The 13,358-nt window shown below is 43.2% G+C and overlaps 1 pseudogene across 1 annotated transcript; it reads right to left on the bottom strand.

The window, feature by feature from the left end:
- Positions 1–2,018: 2,018 nt before the first annotated feature.
- LOC103232219 (E3 ubiquitin-protein ligase TTC3 pseudogene) lies at positions 2,019–12,835 on the bottom strand (annotated as a pseudogene). The gene has a single exon (XR_012091945.1). The product of XR_012091945.1 is annotated as an E3 ubiquitin-protein ligase TTC3 pseudogene (transcript).
- Positions 12,836–13,358: the final 523 nt, after the last annotated feature.

Here is a 13,358-nt window from a genome sequence, read left to right as displayed (position 1 = left end):
CCTGAATGCACATGCAGGAGGTAGCTGGAGACCTTGTTCAGGAAACCACCCAGGGAAGAGGAACAGGATCAGGGAACCACTTCAAAAAGCACTCTGGCCATTTTGTCATAAAGCTGCTGTGCTGGGGATCCACTCAATCCCTTAGTCACTTCAGACTCTCCAAGGCCCACAGGCAAGAACAGCTAAGACTGCCAGACAGCAAAGTTGGTGGCCCAAACTTTTCCCTGGGAGCTTCTTCCTAGGAAGGTTTGGAACTGCTGCTGACTGGAAAACACTGGTGAGAGTAGCTGGAGACTGTGGTTGGGAGGTCCCACCCAGTGAAGAGGAATAGGATGGGGACCCACTTTAAAAAGCAATCTGGCCACATTTTCATACAACAGCTGTGCTGTGCTAGGGATTTGCATTAGCTCCCAGTGACCTTGGACTTTTCAAAGCTGAGAGAGGAGAACAGCTAAGGCTGCCAAACAGCAAAGATGGCGGCATTCCCCTCCCTCTGGGAGTTCTATCCCAAGGAAGTTTGAACTGCTGCTGGCTGGAAGACATCTCCAGGGTAGCTAGAATCCTGGTTGGGAGGTCCCACCCAGTGAGGAGGAATGGGACTGGGGACCTGCTTTCAAGAAGAAGACTGGCCACATTTTCATAGGGCAGCTGTGCTGTGCTGGGGATCTGCTCTAGCCCCCAGTTGTCTCAGATGCTCCAAATCCTGAAGGCAAGAATGGCTAAGGTAGTCAAACAGAAAAGATGGCAGCCTCTTCCTCCTTCTGGGAGCTCCATTCCAGGGAGGTTTAAAACGGCTGATGGCCACAAAACACCAGCAGGGATGACTGGAGACCTCAATCAGGGATTCTTCCCAGTGAAGAGAAACAGGATTTGAGACCCATGTGAATAAGCAGTCTGACTGCTTCTCTATTTAGCCGCGTGGCTGTGCCAGAGGACCACTCCAGTCCCTATTTGACTCAGACTCCCTAGAACCCTAAGGTACTAGCTAAGGCTGTGAAGCAGCAAAGATGGTTGCCCACTCCTCACCCTGGGAGATGTGTCTCAGGGAGGTGTAACACCGGTGCAGGTCTGTCTGGCTCAGACGAATGCACATAGTGGACTGAAAGATTCCTGGTGATGGCCCTGCAGAGTTACAGCGCGTAGTCCCACCTAACAGTGATGGTAGGTCCTGCATACCATTACGTCTGGCTTATCATCAGCAATCATTTTGGCCCAGCCATGATAGTGCCCTTTGTGAGCTCAGGGTGGTGGCTGACTGGGGTTCCGAGCCAATGGGTTTTATCCAGTGAGGTGCCATGAAAACAGGACCTGCAGACAATCTTTGCTCAGTCCCCTGGATTCAACCCCTTTTCTAAGGGTATATATGTATGGGGGTCTATGCCACAGTTAAGTTGCTTTTGCTGGGAAGCATGGGTATCTGAGGTTTCTGGGGCTCTGCATGTGCCTGAGTGGCTGCTCTGCCAAGATTCCACATAGCTGTGAATGTCAGACTGTAGGCCCTGGCAGAGTGGGTTCATTAGGGAATCTCCTGAACTAGAAATTGCAAAGATTCATGGAAGAAGTGTGGGTTCCCAGGATTTCTCACTCACTTACTGCTTCCCTGTGCAGGGGAGGCTCTCCTGGCTGTGTGTCACTCCCAGGTGGGCAATTGGCCTGCCTTAAGTTTCTCTGTTCTTCTTGAGTAGAGTTGTTTCCTTGATTGGTCCCAATGCATGTACCTGGATGTTTCAGTTAAAGGTGCTGTATTTACTCACTTTTTCTGTTCCGTTCTATGACAGCAGCACACCTTCATTTTTTAAATTACATTTTTTGCCCTCAGACTGTATTTTCAAATAGGAGGTTTTAGCTCACTGATTTCTTTCTCTGCATGATCCATTCTGCAGTTAAGAACCTCTAATGAATTTTTCAGGTCAGCAAAAATGCATTCCTTAATTCCACAATTTATTTGATTTTTAAAAAATGATTTCAATCTGTTTGTCAAATTTTTCTCATAAGTTTCTGAATTGCTTTTCTGTGTTATCTTGAAGATCATCGAGTTTCCTTCAAACTGCTATTTTGAATTTTTGGTCAGAGAGCTCACATTAAGGTCAGTCACCAGATCCTTGCTTTGACTGTGGAGGTCACGGTTCCTTGTTTTCTTTTGTTTCCTGTGAATGTACATTTATTTCTTTGCATTGATAGATTAGTTATTTATGCCCTTCTCTGTCTGGCTTGTTTTGGTTTTTATTGCATTTGTTTGCTAGAGATTTGTTTTAGTTTTTCAATTTATTTCTCTGTACACCTGCCCCTCCCCCACCCCGCCACTGTGTTGCTACCTCCTTTTTGGCATTAGATGATGCCTTAAGCCCAGGTTTGTCTAAGCTTTAGTAACAGAGCCCAGCACTGCTCATTCCCAGTGGTGGAGGTTCTAAATGGGATAACCTGATAGTATGGGAAGGCTGGCTGGGGGTTGTGCCCAGCGGGCCTGTGGAATGAACCACTTACAGCATAGTGCTGCTGAATAGCCACTCTGAATGATTTCCTTTTTGTCTGAATAACAGAGCAGAGTTCTCAGGGCTGTGGGTGATTATGTCCCACTTCCACCCTTTGTGCCTGGCTGTCCTCAGGGAGATTTCTTTTTATGGGCACTCGTGATGCATCCTGTGGGTTAAGGCAGGGATGGGTCTCCTGCCAAGAACTCAAGATGGCGGAGAAGCTGGTTGTCCACCTAGATCTCAGGTATTCCAGTGTAGAACACATAAGTCTGGGGAAATTTTTCTGCATCATTGGTGCAGGGCAGATTGTAGTAGATGTGTTGCAGATATAGAAATCCAATTTTCTTACTGTCTACTTGGATTTTTTTTTTACTTCTCTGTGCCCCTGGAACTGCCTAATCTTCATATTTGAGTTCTCAGATATTGCTGGTGACAATCTCAATACTGTATGTTTGATTTAGGCTTTCTCAGGGAGGGAGCGTGAATGAAGCCAGGTAGCTTCTATGCTGCCATTTTGTAACTGGAAGTTCATCTTTTTTGATCTGTTGATTTGATAACCAAGAAGGCTGCTAAGTGACTAAGTGGCAAGTAGCTTCTCAGATGATATAGGTTTGATTACCTTAGAGCCACATAGTTCATCTTTTTTCTTTAAATGTGCTGAATGCTACTTCTGTGTTAATTTTCTTTGTGCTTATCTCTGTCTCTGAACCACATGAAACTGCTTTTCCTGGATTTTCCATCTTGCACTATCATTGCTCTCTGTTACAAGATGTTGCAAGAGGTTTTGCTAACAAATTGCTTCTTGTGTTCTATACAGAGATAGTCCTGGGTTCATGAGTGCTACTCACACACTCAGCTTCTCTCTAACGATGCCCACTGATGCTGTATTAACCCACAGAAGATGCTTTTGTATGTGAAGTGTGATGGCAAATTAATAGATGGCAAACTGATTTGCAAAAGTTTCTCCAGGTCACAAGGGAGAAGCTTGTTTTCTTACAAGATGATCTCTTCACTCCTGCCCCTGTGTGGTCCTCCAACTCTACACCCTGCATGAGAGAAAACCTTCCATGGGCCTCACTCTTGGAATAGATAGAGCAGATACCCCACTGGGAATGCCTGCAGGAGAGTTTCCTCCATGCCTTCGTAGGAACCAGAATCAAGAGATTAAGGTCCAGATTGTGGGAGCAAACCGTCCTTTATGAATGCACACTCAGTGCACCAAAACCTCACTGACAATTCTAAGGGTAGCCAGTGTTCTCCTAAGCTCTGATTTACAGACAACTGAAGGCCCTTGGGAGAAAAGTAGACTATCACAGATGACAATAATGTTGAAACACAGAGGCCTATGGGACAACTTTGTGTCAGAATTTTAAAGGCAACGTGGGACTGTTCCTCATAAGTTCTCACTTAAACATATTGTCCTGCCTCATACTGACCATGTCTATCTCTTCCCTATTTGCAAGTTAGAGAGAAAGAGGATCTCCTGTCGCCATGGTCTTGACTGTTTTCATATCATACTTCCCAAAAGAAAGGACTGAAATGGACAGTTTGTTGCTGGTTTTCAAGAGTGAGGCTATTGAGCTGTGCTGAAGTAAAAAAGGGGAAGGCAGCTCCTGCCTTTGGTCTGGTGGACCATCCCTGCTTACCTGCCTGTACCCCTTGCACCAACCTCTATCTGTCTGCTTTTTCCAGATCTGTCTGGTCCTGGTTTGCACACCTGTTCATGGGACTCTCCAGAACTGCCTTTCCAGGATGGCTCTGCTTTGTGTACAAAAGGAATAGTACTGCCCACCAGGAGGAGGATAGGCCAGAAACCTAGAAAGATTTCTAGAAAGAGGCTATAACTGTGGCAGGAGTGGGGATCAAGGGATGGAGGGAAGGTGTCTTTTTTCAACTACAGAAGTAACATCCAGGTTGTCAACCACGTTTCTATGGCAGTGTGCACATGTGTGTGCATACACATATACAGCTGTAGATTAGCTCTAGCTGCTGTGGAAGTAGACCATACTGTGTGTCTGGTATTTTTCAAACAAGTATCACAGTGATGGACAAGGTTCTGTCTACTTTCCTGCCCTTCATTTCTCCTCTTTCTTCCTTCACCTCTATCTCCTCCTCCTTTCTCCTCATCCTTTATTTCTTCTTCTTTGTCATCTTTGTGTCTTTGTCTTAATCTTTTTTTCTCTCTCTCTCTTTTACCTTCTTCCTCTCTTTTTCTTCCTCCTCTCTCTTTTACTCTTTTCATTCTCTGTTAACATCCCCAACCCTCTTGGAGTTATCCACATAGGGCCTTCTTCCAGCTATCCCCACCCCTCCAGATATCTATATTCAGCTAATCCTTGCAGAGTCCTTCCTGCATTATGTCTCTTATTTTCTGTGGTCATCATTTTTCTGACTGACTCTAAGTCTCCTCAGTATGAACCAGTTTCCATGATTTTCCCAACCTCAAATGTTCCCAATATTTTTATTAAAGTAATCATTGTAAACCTTCTGGTCCTTTGCACACATCAGTCAAGTTCTTTACAAGGCACCTCTGGTAACTTACTACGTTTTGCTTTTAACTGTTTCTTTTTCTTTCTTTCTTTTTTCTTTTTTTTTTTCTCGTTTTAGAATGTTCTTTATTCTGACAGTTGTTGGACAAATATAAGGCATGTTCATAAGTATCTGAAGTTGTATATAAAACATACTCATTCAACAGATGTTCCTCTTCTCCTTTTGTACTTGCTGCTGCAAACTGATCTTTATGCACGTTAACACCCATAGCGCTCAGTTCTTGTGGATATGCAGACAGTGTTTTGGGGACCACCGTGGAGAATCTGTTTCAAACTAAGGCGTGAGTTTCTATGAACTAAGTCACTAAGACATCAGAACTCACGGTGAACAAAGGCAGAGGAAGGTGACCAAATCAGCTCATAAACTCATGACTCTAAGTTTCCAGTGCAACAAACAACACATCAAAAAGCATTTTTTGATCCTTCATGTTGGAGAGAAATGGAATGTGTCCAGAATTCATGGTTCTATATTTACCACTGTCTAAAAGTCACAAAACAATATCTAATTTTTTCATGGTTTCAAATGCAGTTACAGTTTTGTTCTTAGGCCACAATACAAGATTGCATGCATTACTTTACACAAATGTCAAACACAGAACGATTGTTACACAGACACCTTAGGGCTGTCTAAAGACACAGCTTCTCTTTTTGTGGGGCGAGGGTGGGGAAGGATAATGATGGTGGCCGTTTCCACACACAGCCTGTTGTGTGCTCAGCACGGCTGGATGTGGATCCCAAGCACTTGCTGACTGACTCACAAAAGAGGACAGAAGCTGCTGAGGAGGGCAGCGGAGTTCGAAGAGCAGGCTCCAACTGGGGGCTGGGATGATGGACATACAGCCTCGATTCCAGGGGGAAAAGTCTTAGTTGATACTAATTAAAAACTATTAGTGATTTTTGAAAATCAGATTACATCTATAAAAGACGAAAAGTAAACACTTAAAACAATCTATTGGGGGGAACACAAAATAATAAAAAATCAAATGCAGATGGGATTTCACAAAGAGGAGATTTGAATCTTTTGGTCTAAATCAGCCAATATTTTAACATTATAAATTATTAAAATGTAGTTTGCTTATGCCCATTCTTAAAATGCAGAATCTTTGAGGAAAAATACAGACATATTTTCAGGAATACAGACTCTTGTGAAAAATTTTAAAAGTCAGTATCATCTCTTTTGCGGAGCTACTAGAACAGGTTTTTCAAACACAAAAGGGGAACAAACGTGGGGCGCTTGAACATGTTAAGAATTCTTATCACTAGAATACTGCTTCGAGGCACTCACAGTACTTTCCAAAAGAAGCCACCCACCTCAAAGAGACCTGCACAGCCCCAGCGACCCACGAGTGTGGTAGCTGGCATTTTATTAGCCACTGCTTGGCCATCATCAAAGTATTCACTCGGAGTGGGGAAATTACTTAATATCAATGATATTAACGATTTCCATGAATTTAGCTTTGTGACACACAATGAAAAAGGGTCTTCAAATGTTTGCTTTTTACACCAGTGATAGGAAATTGTCATTCTTCCAATTCAGCATGCTGGTGGATGACGCTTTAGTGAAGTGTGACTACCTAGGGGAGCAGGAAGGCAGCTCCCCTTTCTCACTGGGCCAGCCTCTTCCAGAAGGTGCAGGCTACTCTTCTGACAGGAGATCATGACTCTGGCAGGCTGGGCAAGTGCTCTGCCCTTTAAGCCACTGCTTAAAGCACCCTTTGTGATACTTGTGCCCACATTTGAGCACACACACGTTTTTTGATTTGAACATCTCGTGGCATATTTCACAGGAACTTGCACCCGGTGCAACCCTCACAGGGACATCTTCTGCTTTCTGCCCCTTGGTTTTGGGTGATGGTGCAATAACCGCCGAGGGTGGGTCCTGGGAGGACCTGGTCACGGGGGCAGCAGAACTGGGCTCATAAGTCCTCTTGTCCTTTCCTGGGTTTGGCTTTTTCTTTTTCTGTTCATCTAGAATGTGTTCTGTCACTCTTTGGACAATTTCATCAATACTCAATCCTGAAAGTGAGCTCTTGTTTTTGCTTCGCACGTTTTTAATAAAACCAGCAAGCTCAGTGCTATCGTAACATGGGAATACCACTGACAGGTGCTCAATAATACTATTGAACGGCTTTTTTGGAGACTGGCTTGAATGTGCAGCATGTCCTGGAGGAACAGGCTGCTTCCGATCAGCCACAGGGCTTTGCTCTGACAGAGCTGCCTGGCCATCCCTTTTTGGCCCTGGCAGCTGAGTGGCTTCAGGCTGACTTGGGGGTGGCCCTGGCAACAGCGCAGAAGGAGCCTCCTCTGGGGAATCGCTGGCAGAGAACACACTGGGATCCCTGTGAAATGCTGCGAGGTTTCCAGTCACATAGCTTGCAGAAGTCATAAGCCCTTGGTCATCGTGGCCTGAAGACTCAGAGAGTAACTCAGGATGAACCATGTTACAGGCAGGAAATGAAAGCTTGGGAATCTGCACTTTAGAAAGTTCACTGAGCCGGGAACCATTTTTAATTGCCTTAATTTGTTCTTCAAACTGAGACTTTGCTTTCTTAATTTCTTTTGTAACATGAGAAAGAAACAATTCCCATGAACATATATCAGACTGCATGTCAGGATATGCTGCAGGATCATGGCTAATCAGCTCCAGCTGCTTCAGATAGGATTCTGCTTGTGACTCCATGATCTGTAGCTTATACACTTCACTCTCCTTCCAGTTTTCAAGTACGGATAGCTCTGCAGCCACAGCTCTCTGATGACTCTCTTCATAATCCTCTTTCCCTTTCTTTATACACTCTTCTATTTTCGTTTTCTTGTTTGTAAGTGTGTTTCTGATTTCAAGGGACTGATCCAGATGTAATTCATGTTCCTTATCCTTTCCATCATTTTTCTGGGTACATATTGCACTGGCATTTGAAACCTTTTTAATTTTCTTCTTCAGTGATTTTAGTCTTCCTTGGATTTCTTTTTTTTCCTGTTGCCATTTTTTAATTTCTCTTTCCAGATCTTGAAGGAACCAATCTAATTCCATCTTTGACATCTTGTTTTCTTCTAAGTGCCTTTTCAACTTTTCTTCCAGGTCCCTGGTTTCTTCTAAGCCCTTAAGTTTTATCTGCTCATAATTTTCACACGCTTCTTTAAGTTGGTCTTGTAATACTTGGTACTCCTTTTCAATCCGTGAAACTTCCCCTTGTTGTTCATTAAAAGGATTATATGGCTCAGTATTGACTTCTTGGTGTGTTATGTTCCAAGATACCTGTACGGCAACCATCTGCACGTGTGGAATGTTTGTTACTGCACTGGTGCTTTCTGGAATTACTTCACATTTGTTGTTAGAATTTCCACAATGCCCATCATTTCTGTCAGACTCACTTAGGACCATATAAGCATCACCTGTGCTGCACTGTGACTTTACAGATGTTACCAAAGAGTCCTCAAGGATCTGTGTTTCGGAGGCAATCCGGTGACCAGCAGCATTCTCAGCATTCAAATGATGACCCTCAAAATAGGCAGTAGCATTTTTATCTGCTCTGTCATTGGCTACAAAAGACGGCACCACTGGTACTGATGTTGGTAGCTGATATTCAGGAGAAAGGCTGGCCAAGGGTGTATATATGCTGGTGTACTGGGGCAAACCTGGTAACACATTTATGTATGCTGGTGGTGTCCGGGTGATATCAAATCTCTGGAAAGGAAGATACATACAGTATCCTGTGACCAAATGGGATTGAGCCCAATAAGTTGGTTTCACATCCTCAAGAACTGGTTTAGGGGAATTAGAGGAGACTTGTTTGTAATTTGCATCCTCAGAGCCTGGTTTCGGAGAATTAGAAGAAACCCCTTTGATTTCCCCATCCTCAGAAACTTGCCTAGAAGAATTACCAGATAGTGGTTTAGCCTTCACATCTTCACAAGCTGGCTTGGGAGAATTAGCAGACGCAGGTTTGGGCTTCACATCTTCAGAAGGTAGTGCTGAAGATGAATCTGACACTGGTTTAGGCTTTACATCTGGTTTAAATTCCCTAGCAGCTGAATTCAGTGGTAGTTTAACTTGTAAATACTCTCCTGCTTTTGAAATGTCTTCTACTTTTGTTTTAATGTTTTTCTTCTTTCTTTTTTTCTTGAGCCGTAATGCAGCTTTCTTCAATGCAATGCAGTTGTCAATCACAACAAAACGAGGACATCCCAAGAGAAAAGATTTTAAACCTCCTGCTTTTTCTAGTATTGGTCGAGTTTCTTCTGGGAAAAACTCATATTCTTCAGAGAACATCTTGCTACTCATGTCCAAGGGACCATGTTCCTCCAACAACTGAGAGAAGTAATCATATAGAGTTGAATATTTTTGTTTTGGGTTAAAGTCCCATAGCTTCTTATTGTGGACAACATATTCATTACTGTGTTGGTCATAGAGAGCTTCAAATTCTTCTACGTCTTGCCGAAGATGGTCAGGCACTGCAAATGGGCCTGCAGTGTCTGAATTTTGATTGCTATGGTCTTCACTTGAAGTGATGATCTCATTATTTGGAGTTACTGAAGTTGTTCCAGACCCAACTAACATAGGTTTTGAATCCTTTAGCTTCTTTTTCTTGCCTTTGTTTTTCACCTTGGTAGAACTAAACTGTGCTTCGCCACTGTCTTGTTTCCTTAACACAGTACAGCGGCTGTCCATTATATCAAAAAATTCATCTAAAGCACTATGCAATGCTGGGAACTTGTCTCTGTGTTCTTCTAGCAGCCATATTAAACAACGGGCTTCCTTCAATGATGTTGGCTCATAGAAATAATCAAGTTGCTTTCCTTCTATAGAGTCTAGTTTGTGACCATATTTCTCATTCCAGAGGAAAGTCATGATGCTAAAATCAAGCTGTTTAAGAGATGCTCCATACCGAGAAAAGAAAGGTCCTGTGGCATCTAAGCCAAAGCTATTAAGTTTTTGGATCCAGGCGGCTAATTTGGGCTCCACTTCTTTAAGCTCACTCAAAACATGCAGAAATATTCTTGTCTTTACTCTGCTCTTTTCTTGAATCAAATGATGAATAACATAGTCCACTGCTTCATTTAGAAAATTTCTGCTTGAAAAACAGGTTGTATAGTCTTCTGTGCTCAAAACTTTCCAAGAAAGCAATTCTTTGAGAAGTGTGGCTGTATTCCATATGCCGGATTTAATCTTGTCAGCATACTGCTTTATACACTGTAGAATTCTGTCATCAAGGAACTGACAGCAGTGAACATTGTCTACAGTTTCTTTCTGCTCTTCGTTTTTGGGTAGATTACTTTCTCTTAAGTCCTCCTCCATTCTTTCTTGTGCTAATTTTTTTGCTTCTTTTTTTTGGATCTTTCTCTTCAATTTTTTGTCTTCTTTCAGTCTTAGTTTCTCTAGACTAGAACATTTCTGTTTCAGAATAGGTCTTGGAGGAACCTTTTCTTTTATGACCTTGTGTTCAAATTCACATTTAACTTGACCACCACTGCTGAAGATGATAATCTTAGAAATAACACCTTCACAGTCAGGGGTAAGACATATTCCTTGTAGAAAATCCTTGTCAATTTTATCATTAAAGGTTGTAGTTTTTAACTTCTTCCAGCAATTCATGTGAAATTCTATTTTACAGTACTGGCAACAGCTGATACGTATAAAACCTTTAAAGTCTGGATCAGTTATATATATCTGGATCTTAGAATATCCACAGCACTTCTGATAGCAACAAATGGCATCTGGCACTGGAGGGAACTTGCATTCTTCAACAAATTTCTCTAACAGCATCTTTATTTTTTCTGGCTGGGACTCTTCAATAATCACATTACTTGTGGGCCAAGTTAACACTCCAGGAAGACGATAAATCAAGGTTCTTGCTTTCTCAAAGTGATTGAGAGCTTCTAGAAATCTGTTTTTTTTCAAATATACTTTTCCAATTCCACAGTAGGCCAAGCAATCAAGTCCCTCATTGTGGTAGTGTTCAATAATCCTCTTAAACTGGTTTTCAGCTTCAGATAGTTCTTCAGGCTGTCCTATTCCAAGGAGAGAAATGGCAAGTCCATAGACAACCAAGACATAGTTAATCATGGCCAGGTTCAATTGCTTTATTTTTTGAGGATCTAAACCATTCAGCAACTCTGTAAAGGCCTGTGCGGCACTGCGGCAACGCTGCTCCAATAAGGCTGTATAGCCATCTTGAATTAAGCTTCTCAGCATTGTCATTATATTAGCAAAATCCTGGTGTGCAGCTCTGGAAGATTTAGAAAACTGTTTCTCCAAGATGTTCTTCAAATTTGCTGGTAAAATCAATTGTGAACTAGAACTGTACTTCTCTGATTCATTGTTTCCAGATTTTTGTTTTCCTTTATGTTTTGGAGGCTGACTTGATGGTGGTGAAAATTCAGGATGACAGTCACAATCATCTACCTTCAATGCCTCATCCACCACCTTTAGATTCTGATTACCACCATTGGCCATTTCGTGATTAAATTTTCTGAAATCTCTTTCCTTCTCCACAAAGTTAAGTGAAGTACTAAATACAGGTGCTGACAGACTCCTAGGTGTATAGGCCCTGTTTTCATAAAAGGCTTTATTTGGATTCTTATTTGCTGTTCGACCTTGTAGGTCTTCTATTTGTTTTTGTAACTTTACATGTTGCTGAATTAGATCCTTGATTCCCTCAGGGTCATTTTTACAGAGTTTTTGAGCTTTTATGTTTGCTTGCAGAGCCCAGTTATATTCCCCCAGCATAGAAAGAGCATCACAATAACGATAATGACCCTTTGGCCAAGTATTCTTCAGAATAGTGGCTCTCTTTCCATCACCAAGTGCATTTCTAAACTGTCCAGTACGAAGAAAACAAAGAGCTCGGTTACCATAAAGAAGGTGGTTTTCAGGTCTATATTCAATGGCTCTGGTGTAATAGATAATAGCTATATCAAATCTTTCTTTGGAAAACTCTTCGTTTCCTTTCATTTTCATTAGTTCTCCTTGCTCTACACAATCCATACAACTTTGGGTTTTAAGTTCTTCAAGCAAATTGCAGTCTTCCACTACAATTTTAGTTATGTGGTACTTGTATTCAGTAAAGAAAATACTTAACATAGGCCAACAATTGTCAATTGATCCTAATTTAGTTAGAATTGTTATATCACCTGCATATTTTATCCAATTCAGAGCTTCTTCCATTACCAATATTTTATTTTCTATTTTATAACCAATTCTCAATAAGCCTCCAATAAGGAATGAATCATTAGCAACTTTCTTTGCCAAATCCACAATATCTTCCATCAACTCAAGATGTTGTAATTTCTTCAAATTTATCTCGGAAGCACGTGAATTGTTGGCGTCCACACAGGGATGCAATCGTGATATTACAGAACTGTTTTGATGTTGAAACAGAAGTGGCCAGAAAATGTTTATTTTAATGGCATCACAATACTCTTGCAGGACAGAAATTGGTTTACTACACCATATACTGCAGATGTCAAATTCTAAATTCCTCTCACTTTGGGCATAATCTTTATATTGCATACCCACCCCATCACAGTAAAGCTGAGTCACACGAACATAATCATCGGTCATAAATTCAGCAGCAAAGACACAATCGTCCATATAAGGGCAATCTTCCAACAAGGCATAATCTGCCACAGTGAAATCTCCCTCAGCAAAATTGTCCATGATGCACAAGTCACACACACACGGAGGGATGTGGAAGGCCCCGCTCCCCAGGCATCTGGCTGCAGCGGGACAAAGTGACACATCCGGGAGCCCGGCCGCGCGCCGGGTGTGCACTCACCCGGGCCCGCCGCCCGCGAGCCTGGGATGCGGTTGTCCGCCGCCCCTGCCGCCGCGGCCGCCGCCGCCGCCGCCGCCGCCGCCCCTGTTGCCGCCGCCGCGGGCCCCTGTTGCCGCCGCCGCCGCCCCTGCAGCCGCCGTTGCCGCCGTCGCCGCCGCCCCTGCCGCCGCCGTTGCCGCCGCGCTGCCGCCGCGCCGCCCTTGCCGCCGTCGCCGCGGCAACCACCTCCGGCCCTCCACGTCAGCCAACGGCGGGAGGGAGCGGTTCCTTTTAACTCTTTCTATGTCAATACTGACCACAGTTACTATTTTCTCCCGCGTCACTTTAAAGTCTTACTGGTGGAAGCCATGTATCCTTTGCCCACAGGCCAGAGGAAGGGGAACCAGGTCCTTTCAGGAAAGTGCATGGGGGATGCCTCTCTCTCATCATGTCCCCTGACTCCCAGGTGTAATCATAATCTCCGCATGGAAGTGCCAGGCACATAGAGAGTGCTCTTCCTGCTGCCTACACTCCTGCTAGAAGAGCCCTGTCAAGGTCATCATAAGGGCTGGGATCCACTAACA

Source organism: Chlorocebus sabaeus, chromosome X, assembly GCF_047675955.1.
Source record: "Chlorocebus sabaeus isolate Y175 chromosome X, mChlSab1.0.hap1, whole genome shotgun sequence".
NCBI lineage: Eukaryota > Metazoa > Chordata > Mammalia > Primates > Cercopithecidae > Chlorocebus > Chlorocebus sabaeus.
Note: the sequence above shows the minus strand (reverse complement) of the source record. Positions and strands in the feature narration are given on the sequence as shown.